This window comes from Phoca vitulina, unplaced genomic scaffold (assembly GCF_004348235.1).
Source record: "Phoca vitulina isolate PV1807 unplaced genomic scaffold, GSC_HSeal_1.0 scaffold4, whole genome shotgun sequence".
NCBI lineage: Eukaryota > Metazoa > Chordata > Mammalia > Carnivora > Phocidae > Phoca > Phoca vitulina.
The window spans coordinates 46293463-46306793 of record NW_022589707.1 but is presented as its reverse complement, the minus strand read 5'-3'; the positions used below and the strand labels follow the sequence as shown (position 1 = coordinate 46306793).

The following is a 13331-nucleotide window of genomic DNA, read 5'->3' as shown; positions in this document are numbered from 1 at the left end:
TATCTATTCTGTTCGGAATATGTTAGTCCTTCCTTAAACCTTCTTGAATTTGATAGGTATCAGATCATTCATGAAGTTTAGGCTACATTTTCAAAAATGTGCACATCTGCTCTTTGTGAATAATGGCAACTTCTCTGGGACTTTAAATGGGAAGAAAAAGCTTAAGTACCACCTACCTCTCCTCATCAGTAGCAGATCATAAGTGACTGGAATTGCCTTTCCTTCCTGTTCGAGGCTCAATAGAGCAGTATCTTCAAGAATCAGAATTGATAGGCAGGTTTTGCCTATGTATACCTCTGAGATATTTGCTCTAGAAATGCAGTCTACTGTGTATTAGGCATTGTTGAATTTCTGATCCTTAATTTTAAGAAATGTTTAGCCTGTAAATCAAGTTTGACCTAGTCACTTTTTTAATAAAAGATAATGAAAATCCCACATCTTAAATTTATGCATATTTTGGTCAAAGCAACTTTCCTATCTAATCTAAGTAAAGGTCATATTAGCACACTGATTTAATCATGTCTATAATGTAATGTAGAGGATATGATAGATCTCCTACAGGTTTTATTTAAAAATGATGAATAGAACTTCCATATTCCATTCCATTCAGAGCAATTGGCAGTGTTGTATCTGTAATGTGGATTTGAACCCATTAATTTCCTACTTAAAACCATTTATAATTCTATTGCCTCCAAAGCCCAAATAATATCCCTGGTTCCTAGGGAGGGTGGTATAGCCTATAGAAGAGTGGAGGGCTCTGGATTTAGGCTGACCTAGGTTCAGACCTTGGCTTTGCTACGTGATAGTGAAGTTTATATAACCTCTCAGAGCCTTAGGAGAGAGCATTAGATGACACAGTGTAAGTGTAAAGTAGTTGAGTACAGTTCTGGCCTAATTTAGTAAGTTCAGTAAACATAAGTAATTATTATATGGCAGGTATTATCTGAATTGGGGAATGGGAGGGATGAGCATGATACCTTAATAAGAACCCACTCCTCACCTACCCCCAAAAGTCACTGCTTTAAGAAATTACTGAATAAGGTCCTTCTTGACCTCTCTCTCCAACTCTGTCTTTAGCTCCTCATTTCCTTGAACTTTAATCTCTGGCAGTATGTTGTCTTAGAGTTACGCCTTTAAATATACTCTTCCCGTGGCCTTCCTATTTGCCTTTACTCTTTCCACCAGTCAGTGGTTTCTTCTCTTCCATGAAGCCTTCATGTTTCTTCTTGACAGTGAATTGCTTTCTTCTCTACTACTTAAGCATCTTATGCTTTTTGTTGTTGTTGTACATTTTATAATTACTTGCTTGTCTCCCCTACAGGTGAGAGTTTCAGGTCAGATCTTATTCATCTTTATTTACCCAGCAGTGTTAAGCACACAGCGGGTACTCAGGAAATGTTTGTTGAATGAATAAATCTCAACTTGTACCCTAAGTTCTCATTCAAAGATCTAAGACTTAGAAAAATTTGGATGGCTGTTACTAGTTATTTGTACTTAATAAATTATGCAATTTCAACTGTATTGGAGTTAACATTCCTCTTGAGTGTTCATCTTATTGTAGGCATTGTGCTAAGTGTGTTACATACATTATCTCAGTTAATTCCCACCACTCCCAGGTCCTCAAAAAAAGAAACTGTAGAGAGAATTAGAACTCAAAGACAGGTCTGCCTGACTCCAAAGCTTTGTTAAATTTATATGCTCTGCTAAACTGTGTGTTGTGCCTACTCAGAAACTCAGTATTGGTTTAAAAATTATACGTGTTCCATGATGTGTAAATAGTCTCAGAAGTGATTGGCTAATATGGTTCATCTTCATTTAAAGAATGTAGAGAGCACTAAGTTATTAATATTCTCAAGTTATAGTTCTTCTATAGAAAACACTTATTACAGTTCTTGAATAAAGTAAAGAAGCATTTTGTAATTAATGAGCAGAATTACCAAACTTAGGGTATTATTCTTTGTATTGCCACTGTACTATGGAATCTATCCAAGTCATTTGTCAAAGCTGTCAAAGCCCATTCCAAAATTTATATTACTCTCTTTGTAAAGGCTTTAATTCGGTCATGTAGTTTGTTGTTTTTTTTTTAAGTGGAGACTCATGTAGTTTTTTATAGTTTTTATGGGTATCATACAAATGTACCATATTTTACTTTTTTGTAATTCCAATTTTGGTTATAGTTGTTTATAATGATATAAATGTATGAGAGCCATGAACATTAGTTATTTGGGAGCTCAGTTTAATTAGAGTTTCTTAACCTCAGCACTATTGACATTTCAGGCTAGATATTCTTTGATTTGGAGATTTGTCCTGTATGTGGTAAAATGTTTAGCAGCATCCCTGGCCTCTACTCACTAAATACCAGTAATGATCCACCAAGTTGCAACAACCAAAAATATCTCCAGACATTGCCAAATATCCCTTAAAAAACAAAATTACCTCCAGTTAAGAACACTATTTTGAAGAGATTTAGAACCAAAAAAAGTACATTTTTTTTCTAGTTATTCCCTGTTTAGAATAGTTTTATTGAGGTATGATTCATATACAGTACAACCAGTTAAAGATTACATTCATTGGTTTTTAGTATATTTACAGAGTTGTGCAACCATCACCACAATCTAATTTTAGGACATTTTCCTAACCTCATAAAGAAACCCCAGGCATATAAGTAGTCACTTCCCATCTCTCCCTCCTGTCCTCCAGCCCTAGACATACCTGGTTTTCTTTTTATGTTTAGGAATATACATTCTCCTTGTCTGTGTTAAGTCATTATAAAGCAAATCAACTTCTTTTTCAGAGTGTAATTAGTGAAAACCATTTGAAAGGTACAGAGACTTCTATTCTTTCCTGTGTATACCTTTAGAGGCCCTTAGATTTATTTAGGTAGACTCCAAGTTTAATCTCTAGAGGAAATAAACCTTAAATAGGCTGAGTTAAGAATCATTTTAGTATTATTCAGAAAAGTAAGAAGTCTCCCTGGCCTTCCATGGCAAGTTTTATGTTATAGAAATAAAGTTTTGTTTTTCCTAATCAGTTCTAGTAGATAAACATTATTCCTAGTCTATGTGTAAAAAACACAACTATGAAATGCATATACCTAAAATAGCATCGTGAACCTGTTGCTTCACTATTATTAAGTAGATTATTTTCAGTGAATTGGTAATTGGGTTAATTTTTTAAAAAGATAGATAGTTCCGTTTGTTTTCTGTATTTGTGGGTCTGTTTCCTACACAGAAATGTTAACCTGGTACTCATGAGAAAAAAACATGTAAAACATTTTTTTCCCATAAGAAGTAAGGGCCAGTTGGATTATTTTGAGTCTATTTCTTATCATTAATGTGGAAATATTAATAAGTGCCCTACTTACCTCAAAGGGTTGGTCTGAAATGCTAAAAGAATCAAATCAGTAATAGTTGAAGGAAGTGGATGGTAAGATTGTACCTTCATTTTTTATTTCTATTTCCCCCTCATTTTCCTATTATGTTTAAATGTTATTAAGGGGTCATAATTTTTTAAAATGTCATTTATAGCTGACTTCACAGAGGTTGACCAAGCCACATTTCCTTTGGTTTTCATGTATATGGTTACAACTTACATAAAATATTTTCAACAAATAAGACAAAGGGTCCTTAATAAATAGAACTACACAAAAGGAAAGGCCTGAGTCTTAGTAGATAAATGGCAAAGGTCATGAGCTCTTAATTCAGAAAGAATATTCAAATGGCCAATAAGCATTTCAACTCCATTAGGAATTTTTAAAAATGCAGATAAAACAATAATGAAATGCCATATTGGGTTTATGAACTACCAACTTTTTTTTCGTTTTAAAATAAATCTTTAATATGTTAGTAATACATGGAAACATTTTCCTTGTTTTTTAAAAAAAAAGTGCACCTAGTATAAGTAAAGCTAAACAAGCTCCTGCTGATTACATTCCATTCTTCAGATCCCCATTTTGAAGTAAGCACTCTTAATCAGTTTGTTACATGTCCTTTCAGACCTTTTCCAGTTTATTTGTTACATGTGAATATCGTTGTAGGAAATCTATAATGCTTGTAATGTAAACATCAGGAACTTTGATTGTTTCACTCAATCATATTTTTTAGAGGTCTGTCTTAGGTTTGTCTGTAAAGATTTTTCTCATTCTTTTTAACCAGTATACAACATTGCTGTTGTATAACTATTTTACAGTTATTTAAGTATTCCCCAATTCATAGCTATTTAGGTAGTTTCTGATTTTTTACTAAACACTGATACAGTGTATTCATCTTTTCATAGTTTATGGAAAAAGTAAAATTAAGCAGAATGGGATTGCTGGGGAGGGAAGGCCATAACTATTATAAATAGAGCAGTCTGGGTATAGGACACATTGAGAAGGTGATACTAGAGTAAGGACTTGAAAGAAGTGAGAAGGTTGAACATACATGTGCTGAGGAAAGACCGTTCTAGGCAGAAAGAACAGAGTTCAAGGGCCCTAAATTGGGATTATGCCTAGTGTGTTCAAGAAATGGTAAGGAGGCCAGCATGGTTGAAGTTCAGTGAGCCAGAGGATGAGATTAAAGAGGTGGTGGGTGACCAGTTTATATATAGGACCTTGTAGGTGATTATAAGGCCTTTGGCATTTACTCTGAATACAGTAGGATGCCACTGTAGGATTTTAGGCAGAAAAGCAACACTATCTTTCTGGGAACTATGTTAAGAATGAATTTATAGAGTTAGGGCAGTGGTAGCAGTTAACAATAGTAGTCAAGCAGGAGAAAAGCTTGGACTAACTTTAGCTTGGACTAAGGTGCAAGTAGCGGAGGTGGTGGAGAAGTGCTCGGATCCTGGCTGTGTTTTGAAGGAGCACGCTGCAGGGTAGGGAATAAAGTATGAAAGACAGGAATCAAGACTAAGGATTATTCCACAGGTTTTGATCTAAGCAAAGGTGGAGTTACATAGGTGAAGTTGTATTTTTGTCTTAAGAAATACAAAACTCTGATAATGATCAAATTTATCAATATTTTCCTTTGTCTTTGTTTTGGAATTTTGTTTAAGAAAACCCTGTAGTTCTGTATTTTCTTCTAATATTTTTTGTTTGTAGTTTTGTTTTGCTTTTATATTTAGTTGCTTTTTTTTTAAATACCTGTTTGTAGTTTACTTTTGTGAATGGTGTAAGATTGAGATCTGAACTTCCTCACCCCACCCCACCCCCAAAGCACACCCAGATAGCCAGTAGTGTTTTGTTTCTTAAATTCCACATATGAGTGAGATCATATGGTATTTGTCTTTTTCTAACTGATGTACTTCACTTAGCATAATACCCTCTAGTTCCATCCATGTCATTGCAAATGTCAAGATTTCATTCTTTTTGATGGCTGAGTAATATTCTATTGTATGTATATATGTATGTGTGCGTGTGTGTGTGTATATATACATACATACCACGTCATCTTTATCCATTCATCTGTTGATGGACATCTCAGATTCTTCCACAGTTTGGCTATTGTGGACATTGCTGCTATGAACATTGGGGTGCACATACCCCTTCAGGTCACTACATTTGTATCTTTGGGGTAAATACCCAATAGTGCAATTGCTGGGTCATAGGGTAGCTCTATTTTTAGCTTTTTGAGGAACCTCCATTCTGTTTTCCAGAGTGGCTACATCAGCTTGTATTCCCACCAATAGTGTAAGAGGATTCCCCATTCTTTCTCCACATGAAACTTGCACATTTCTAATTAGATTGATTCTTGGGTATTCATGGTTTATTTTTTCTTTTATTTTTTTGAATTGATTATTGCTGTTATAGAGGAAAGCTGTTGATTTTTTATATTGATCTTGTATTTGGCCATCTTGCTGAAATGTCTTATTTGTTCTAATAATTTGTTGATTTTCTAGAGTTTCTTTTCTCATATAGATTTGTTATTTCTTTATCTTATTGCATTGACTTGCACCTTCACAATATATAGAATATTAAAGACAAGAGTAGGAATCACTTCTGTTAAAAACCACAGTGAGATACCAATTTTTTTCTATACCAATTCTTTTCTATTAAATGTTTTTTTAAAATCTTACTGAATTTCTCTTGTGCATGAGATGCAAAAGTACTCTTGTATATTTCTAGTGGAAATTTAAATGACTGCAGCTCTTTATATATGCTCCTATGATTTTTTAATTTGTATATAAAGTTTTAAGAGTGTTTCCATATCCTTTGACCAAGTGATCTCACTTCTAGGCCTCCGTCTCTTGGAAGTAATAAGAACAAATATTTTTGTTCAAGTTGCTCATTATTTATATTGCTATGGGTTACTTGTGTGTTTCAGAATAACCTTAATGTCTAATACTAGGGTAATGGTTTTGTAAGTTCTGGTATATGTGTATGATGGAATATTATACAATCATTATACTATTTTAAAAGAATTTGTAATAACTTGGAGGCATTTATATTATTAAATAAGTAAAAAAGAACATAATACAACAGAATTTGTATGTAGTAGAGTTGCATCATTATCAAAATGCAGAATAGATTAGAAGCAGATACATCAAAGTGGTAATAGTAATAATCTGTGAATAATGAATATATGGATGATTTTATTTTCTTCTTAATATTTTTCTGTGGTGAGTATGCATTGTTAAAATCAGAAGAAAAAACTTAAAGTGTATATATCTGTAATACAAAGCTGTATTTACTCTCTTCAAAATAATGTGGAAAGGAAGAAATCTTAGCCCATTTCATTAAATGTCAAGATTGGTTATAATTATTTTTTGTTTTTTGTTTTTTTTTTTTTAAAGATTTTATTTATTTGACAGAGACACAGCGAGAGAGGGAACACAAGCAGGGGGAGTGGGAGAGGGAGAAGCAGGCTTCCCGCGGAGCAGGGAGCCCGATGCGGGGCTCGATCTCAGGACCCTGGGATCATGACCTGAGCCGAAGGCAGACGCTTAACGACTGAGCCACCCAGGCGCCCTGGTTATAATTATTTTTTAAAGTATACTCTTATTATACTCTTCAAAAAAAGGTTTTGCTGAATGTGGGTAACACCTATCATAGGGTAAAGCATATATGTGAGAGAAAAGAAACAGTAGTTTCAGTGGCAGGTTGTGACATACTTTGGGATGTACTTCTAAATGATCTGAATTTTGTATCAATGAAGCAGGAGATGATTGTGGTAAATGTACACTTACTCTGTTTCTTACTGTCTTGCCACCCATGTTACAGGTCTTTTGCAAGCTTGGTATCATCTAGTAGCCTTGTGACCTGATGTTGGCCTACTTTAATAAGAAAGCTTGCTGTGTTTATATGGATTTTAGATTGCCGTCCACTTTATTTAAGAAACATTCATTGAGTACTTCCAGTGTGCCAGGAACTTTGCTAGCCAAAGGACGTAAAACCACACAGAGGCCCTATGTCCTGAGCAGCTTTTGTTAGAAATAATTTGTGATTAATACTGTGATGGAATGAGAGGGTATCTGTTAAGAGAAACCAGGAATACTCAGATTCTAATTCAATCCCTAAGGTCTCTTAGGGAGCTAAATATACTGAAGCTCAAGTCAGAGTAATACATTACTGTCTTAGGTGTAGGCCCCCTGTCTCAAAATTCAGAGAACTAGGTTAGTCTATATGGAACATGCTGTTTTTCTTTACTCGTTAAATCTCCTTTTTCCTTTCTTCCTCTAAGCTTAAAGTCAAGTCTTTTAGTACCATTTTGAGACAAAAGACCACTCCAGCTGTTGCTAAAGGAAAATGTGCAAGAAACAGAGTTTCTCCTAAATACCCATTCTAGATGTTCTTGAGTATCTAGCGATCTAATATCATGTCACCTACCAACCATCTGGCCCCCATTACCCTTGGCCCAGTTTTTGTGTTTGAAAAATGGGAGCAGAACAAAAAAGGAAAGAAATAGGAAAGATGGCTTGGTTGTTCCAGGCAGCCTTGAAATGTTTTTTTTACCTCTGACAGCATGTAAGGAAAAGAAAAGAAGGGTCATTCTATGTTCCATCATGATGCATAGTTATAGGACCAAGAAATCTTGAGTTATTTGTAAGATTATGTTATAAAACAGTTTAAGTGGTAACACGGAGGTTAGAGACTAGAGTTTCAAAAGAGCATTAATAACTTTTTCCTTCAGACATTTTAATAACTGTAAATGTGTAGTTTGTTTCTATAATTACTTGTCTTTCCCATTTTCACCAGCAATATCATCAGCACAGCTTCTTATATTTTTGAGCATCTTTATTATTAACTTTTCCTTGACAAATTGAACACAAAGTCATTGCAACAAACCAACTATTTTTCCTATATAAGAGCTTTTTCCTGTGCTTATTTTTTTATTATAGTCCTAACTTTCCAGATTGAATTATAAGTAAAATAATGGTCTCATTGATGCAAATTTCATTGTCTAGTTTATAAGCCATCCTATACCCAACTTACCCTGTAAATGATGAGAAATTTTTGTACTCATAATTTCAACTCAACACAGTGACAGCATCCACTAGCACATGGGCCAGTCATCTGTTCTTAAGTCTTAACATACTCAGGCAATCCATTTTTAGGAATGGAAAAAAAAGGGAGGTGTATTTAGCCCCTCAGAGACAAGAGTATATGATCTTTTGGAAAGACAAAACAAGCATTTACAGTATGCGTTCATTATATAGTTTGTCCGTTGATATAATAAAATTATGCACAAGATATCTATGGGAAAAGAAAGAAGAGTTTTCTGACCTAGATTCAGAAAGACACCTTTCAGGAAGACTTTCCAAAGGGAATGACACATGAACTGAGTTCTGTAAGATGAATTGGCTTTTGTCAGACCAACAGAGATGGAGATTTGGAATGGGAAAATATGTTGGATACTGGCTACATTAGTCAAAGGCCCAGAGACAATCAAGCATGGAACATTAGAGGAAGTAGGAGTTCAGTGTAGCTGGTGTTGAGAGTGGGGATGGAGGAGGATTACTGAGATGAAGCTATAAAAGTAAGCAAAAGCTAGATTATGAAGAGCTTTTTACATCCTATGCCAAGAAATGTTGACTTTACTGTGAATGCTTTGAAGACTTACTGACTTTTGGGGAACCAGATTTGTATCTGCATTATGAGATTGGAAAGGGCAGAATTGTCATAATGGTGAAAAGGACCTGTGCTAATGTATAGGCAATAAGGATGGAGAAAATGGACAAATTTGAGATACTTTGAAGAGATATACTCAACAAGGACTACTGATCAATATAAGTAATACATGCAGTGGAAAGAGAATAGCTTTTGGAGTTAGCTAGACCTGGATTCAAATCCCAGTTCTGTCACTTAGCTATTTTGTGACCTTGGGTGTTTTATGTACCTCTCGGAACTTTCGTTTTCTTTCTTTTTTTTTTTTTTTTTTAAGTTTTTATTTGAGAGAGTGAGCAATAGAGAGAGCACAAACAGGGGAATGGGCAGAGGGGGCGGGAGAAGCAGGCTCCCCACTGAGCAGGGAGCCCAACGCTGGGATTGATCCCAGGACTCCGGGATCACAACCTGAGCCGAGGGCAGACGCCCAACCGACTGAGCCACCCAGGCTCCCCCAGAACTTTAGTTTTCTTAACTTAAAATAGGGACGGCAGTACTCAATCCATAGGGGTGTGAGGAATAGGTAAAATAACAGATGTAAGACATCCAGTAGCTAAGTATAAAATGATAGCTGCTATTGTGGGGGTAGAAAGGAGATGGAGGACAGTTAAGAATGGCTTCAAGTTTTCAGTTTGGGCAATGAGAAGGAACTAGTTTAGGAGAGTGGGATAACTGGTCTGATTTCTAGACGAATTGTTAATTCTGTCATGATTTTAGTAGAGTGATGGGTTGGACATACAATTTTAGTAGTTTGAGGAAAGAATGGGAAATGTGGAGTAAAGGCAACCAGTGTGGATAAATCTTTTAAAAATATGACACAGGGGCTTCTGGCAGGCTCAGTCAGTGGGGCATGTGACTCTTGATCTCGAGGTTGTGAGTTTGAGTTCCATTTTGGGTATAGAGATGACTTAAAAATAAAATCTTTCAAAAAACTAAAAATGTGATACAAGCTTAGATTTAAATGCTGATAATGCCTAACAGAGAGGACGGGGTTTCTCAGAATGTAAGGAGTTATAGCTCATTCAGTCATGTTTTAGGAAAAACAGAATGGTTGATTGTGTCACATGCAGCAGTGAGAAAATACACATTGGATTTGGCCATAAGGAGGAAGTCTGCGAGCCAGGAGTTAGGTCTTTGTGGTGGAGTTGAATGCTAGACTTTGTCTGATGGGGAATGACTGAAAGTTAGTGAGCATGGAAGTGATATGATCAGAACAGCATTTTAAAATTTTCTGGCAATAGTTTGAAGGACGAGATAGGAGGTGTGGGTCCCATGTAGGCTGTTAGAGGCATGAAGTAATAAGGACCTGGACCAGGGTGATGGTTCTGGCAACAGAAAGATAAGATGAATGCAAGAGCTATTATGCTTTTATGTACCTTTTAACTTGGCTATCATATGGTTATAATTAATGGGTAAAGGAGAACTTTAGCCTAAAAGTTGACGTTTTAATGTTTCGAGTGTAGTTAATAGGGAGAGTAGTAGTTAGCATTTACCAAAACAGAATCATTAATAGGAGTAAGTTTTGAAGATGAATAAATTTTTAAACATTCCTTTATTAAGCTTATGTTATTGAGTGGCTTCTGTGTGTTGAGTAGTGTTCCACATGCTGGAGACACCAGTGAACATAACAGGCAAGATCCTTGTTCTCATGGAACTTAACATTCAGAAGTGAGGCAAAGACAAAAAAGTTAAAAAGGACAAGATAATTTAATCCAAGTAAGACAAAACTTGGTGATGATACAGAAATGGACTAAAGGGTACCATTTTAGATGATGTGATTAGGAATGGTATTTCTAAAGAGGAGAGTTTTGAACTTAGAATATTACTAAGGAATCAGCTGTGCAAAGATTTGGGTGCCAAGGCCTTCCCACCCAGACTGGAGAGGATGTGCAGAGGCCCTAAGAAAGGAATGAGCTTGATTTTGAGGGGTAGGGAAAAAGGCCAATGTGTCAGGAGCAGAGTGAACAGGGAAGAGGACTGATAATACCTGATGAGGTTTGAGGGTGTAGGGTTAAACTTGAGCAGGACCTGGAAGCCTTGGTAAAGAATTTGGTGATTTAGGGGCGCCTGAGTGGCTCAGTTGGTTAAGCGGCTGCCTTCGGCTCGGGTTATGATCCCAGGGTTCTGGGATCAAGCCCCACGTTGGGCTTCCTGCTCAGCTGAGAGTCTCCTTCTCCCTCTCCCTCAGCCTGCCGCTCTGCCTATTTGTGCTCTCTCTCTACTTGTGCTCTCTATCTCTCTGCCAAATAAATAAATAAAATCTTTAAAAAAAAATTTTTTTTAATAAAAGAATTTGGTGATTTATACTTGACTGGTAGCAGTGGAAATGAAAGAAAAGTAATACTGAGCTATGTTGAACTGTCTAGGACAGCTAGGTGAAGAAGTCAAGAGAGTTGTCAGGCTTAAATATATAAATTCAAGTATGATTGGCTTGGTATTATTCATTACAATAACTTGCCAAGTTGTTTAGGCATTGAACCAATAAATGTTCATAATGTGAAGGGTTGAGGAGTCTATCAAGGAAATGGTCAAGGGATCTGAGAATGATCAGCCAGTGATCGGGGATTCCTAGCACTTCTTTGACATAATGAAGGACATCTTAAATACCTTTGCAGCCTGAAAGGAATGACCTAGTATTGTATGAACAACAGCTGGAAAAATTAAGTATTCAGAAGATACATAGGGGTATGAGAGTTACACTTTACATGGTGTATTGTTTCACAGTTTACAGAGTCTTTACCCTTTAGGAAATCACCTTGATCTTCATAAAGAACTCTCTGAAGTAGATAGGAGACAGGAATTTTAGGGAGGTCATCATTATTAAGAGGTGAGGAAGCTTGAGGATACTCAAGTGCGTGGTCATTGAATGGCACATGAATTCACATCTGACTTTACTTGCATTGCTTTACCTATCACAGTATGTTAATTCAAAGGTGATCAGAAATTTAAATTTTAGTAGAAAAACTAAAATATGTATCCTTATTAAAACAGTGCAAAAGACATTTTTTATTTGTATTATAGTTATTCGTGCTATTCCAAAGGTTTCAGAGTGTTTTGAATACACAGAGGAGAATGAGATTGACTTTGGCTCAGACAGTCAGAGGTTTAGTTTTGTTTAGAAAATGTGTACTCTTTCCTCACTCGTTAATTTTTATTCTTTTCTTGGTTGCTCTCCATGTTTAAAGTACTACATATGCAGCTTTGAAATAAGCCCTTTTATTTTACACCCAGTACTCACGTGTTTATTTCTGCTACCATATTTTATTCTTGTGTTGCCACCTAACTCAGTGGAGACTCAGCAATAATAGCTAACAAATGAACAGTTCTGTACCAGGCACTGTGGTAAGGGGTTTGTAAAAATCAGCTTGTTTAATTCTTACATCAACTCTCAGAGGTGGGAGCATTACTTTATAAATTGGTGTTTTCTGCTATTCCATACCTGATGTAGAGAAAGAACCATGTTGAAAGAAAGGATCATTATAAGGCGTACTCACTTGCACTTCAGGATCAATTTAAACCATAGATAAAGTAGATGGGGTTTTTTGGTTATATTATGTAATATTTATCATAGTTTTCTTTAAGTGAAGATGCCAAGTTGGTATATATACTAACCTGAGAAGTAAAGTAAGTCTAAGCTACATAACATGAGTGAATGAAGTAGTAATACCGTAAATGTCTGTTTTATGATTATAGTGATAGTATGTAATAATCATGGATGGTTTTACATTTTAAAAAACTACTTAACTCTGCATAATAAAAAAAAGATGCCTCAATAAAGAGATGTTTGCTTAATTTTAAAGTATGGAGGAATGAGAAATATCTATAAAACTTAATAATTTGTTTAGTTACTTTTCATTCCTATATATTCTTGAAGTGAATGAGATATGCTGCTTACTGTGGAAATGGATACAGCATCTTTCATCTGAGGATCTCAGAGTGCTTTTCAAATAATATCTCATGAATCCTCACAGCACTTTGGTGAGGTAGGTAGGTGGCAAGTATTACTATCTTCATTTTACAGATGGAGAAACTGAAGCCACCAGAGGGTTAAATTATGTATGGTCCCACCAACCCGATATAGAGGCAGCCTGAGCTACTTAAATGAGAATATTATATTTTAGGAGGATTTGCATGGTAAAAATCATTAACCCCTTTGCTATTGTATTTTACACAGATTAACTGTTAGAACAAATATGTTAGCTTTAAAATGTCCACATGGAATTTTTTTTAATCCTTTCTTTAGAAATAG

The 13331-nt window shown here is 35.6% G+C and overlaps 1 protein-coding gene across 1 annotated transcript in view; it reads left to right on the top strand.

The window, feature by feature from the left end:
* The window catches only part of SP4 (Sp4 transcription factor), an 87579-nt gene that overhangs the window by 31779 nt on the left and 42469 nt on the right, over window positions 1-13331 (top strand). The window lies entirely within an intron of this gene.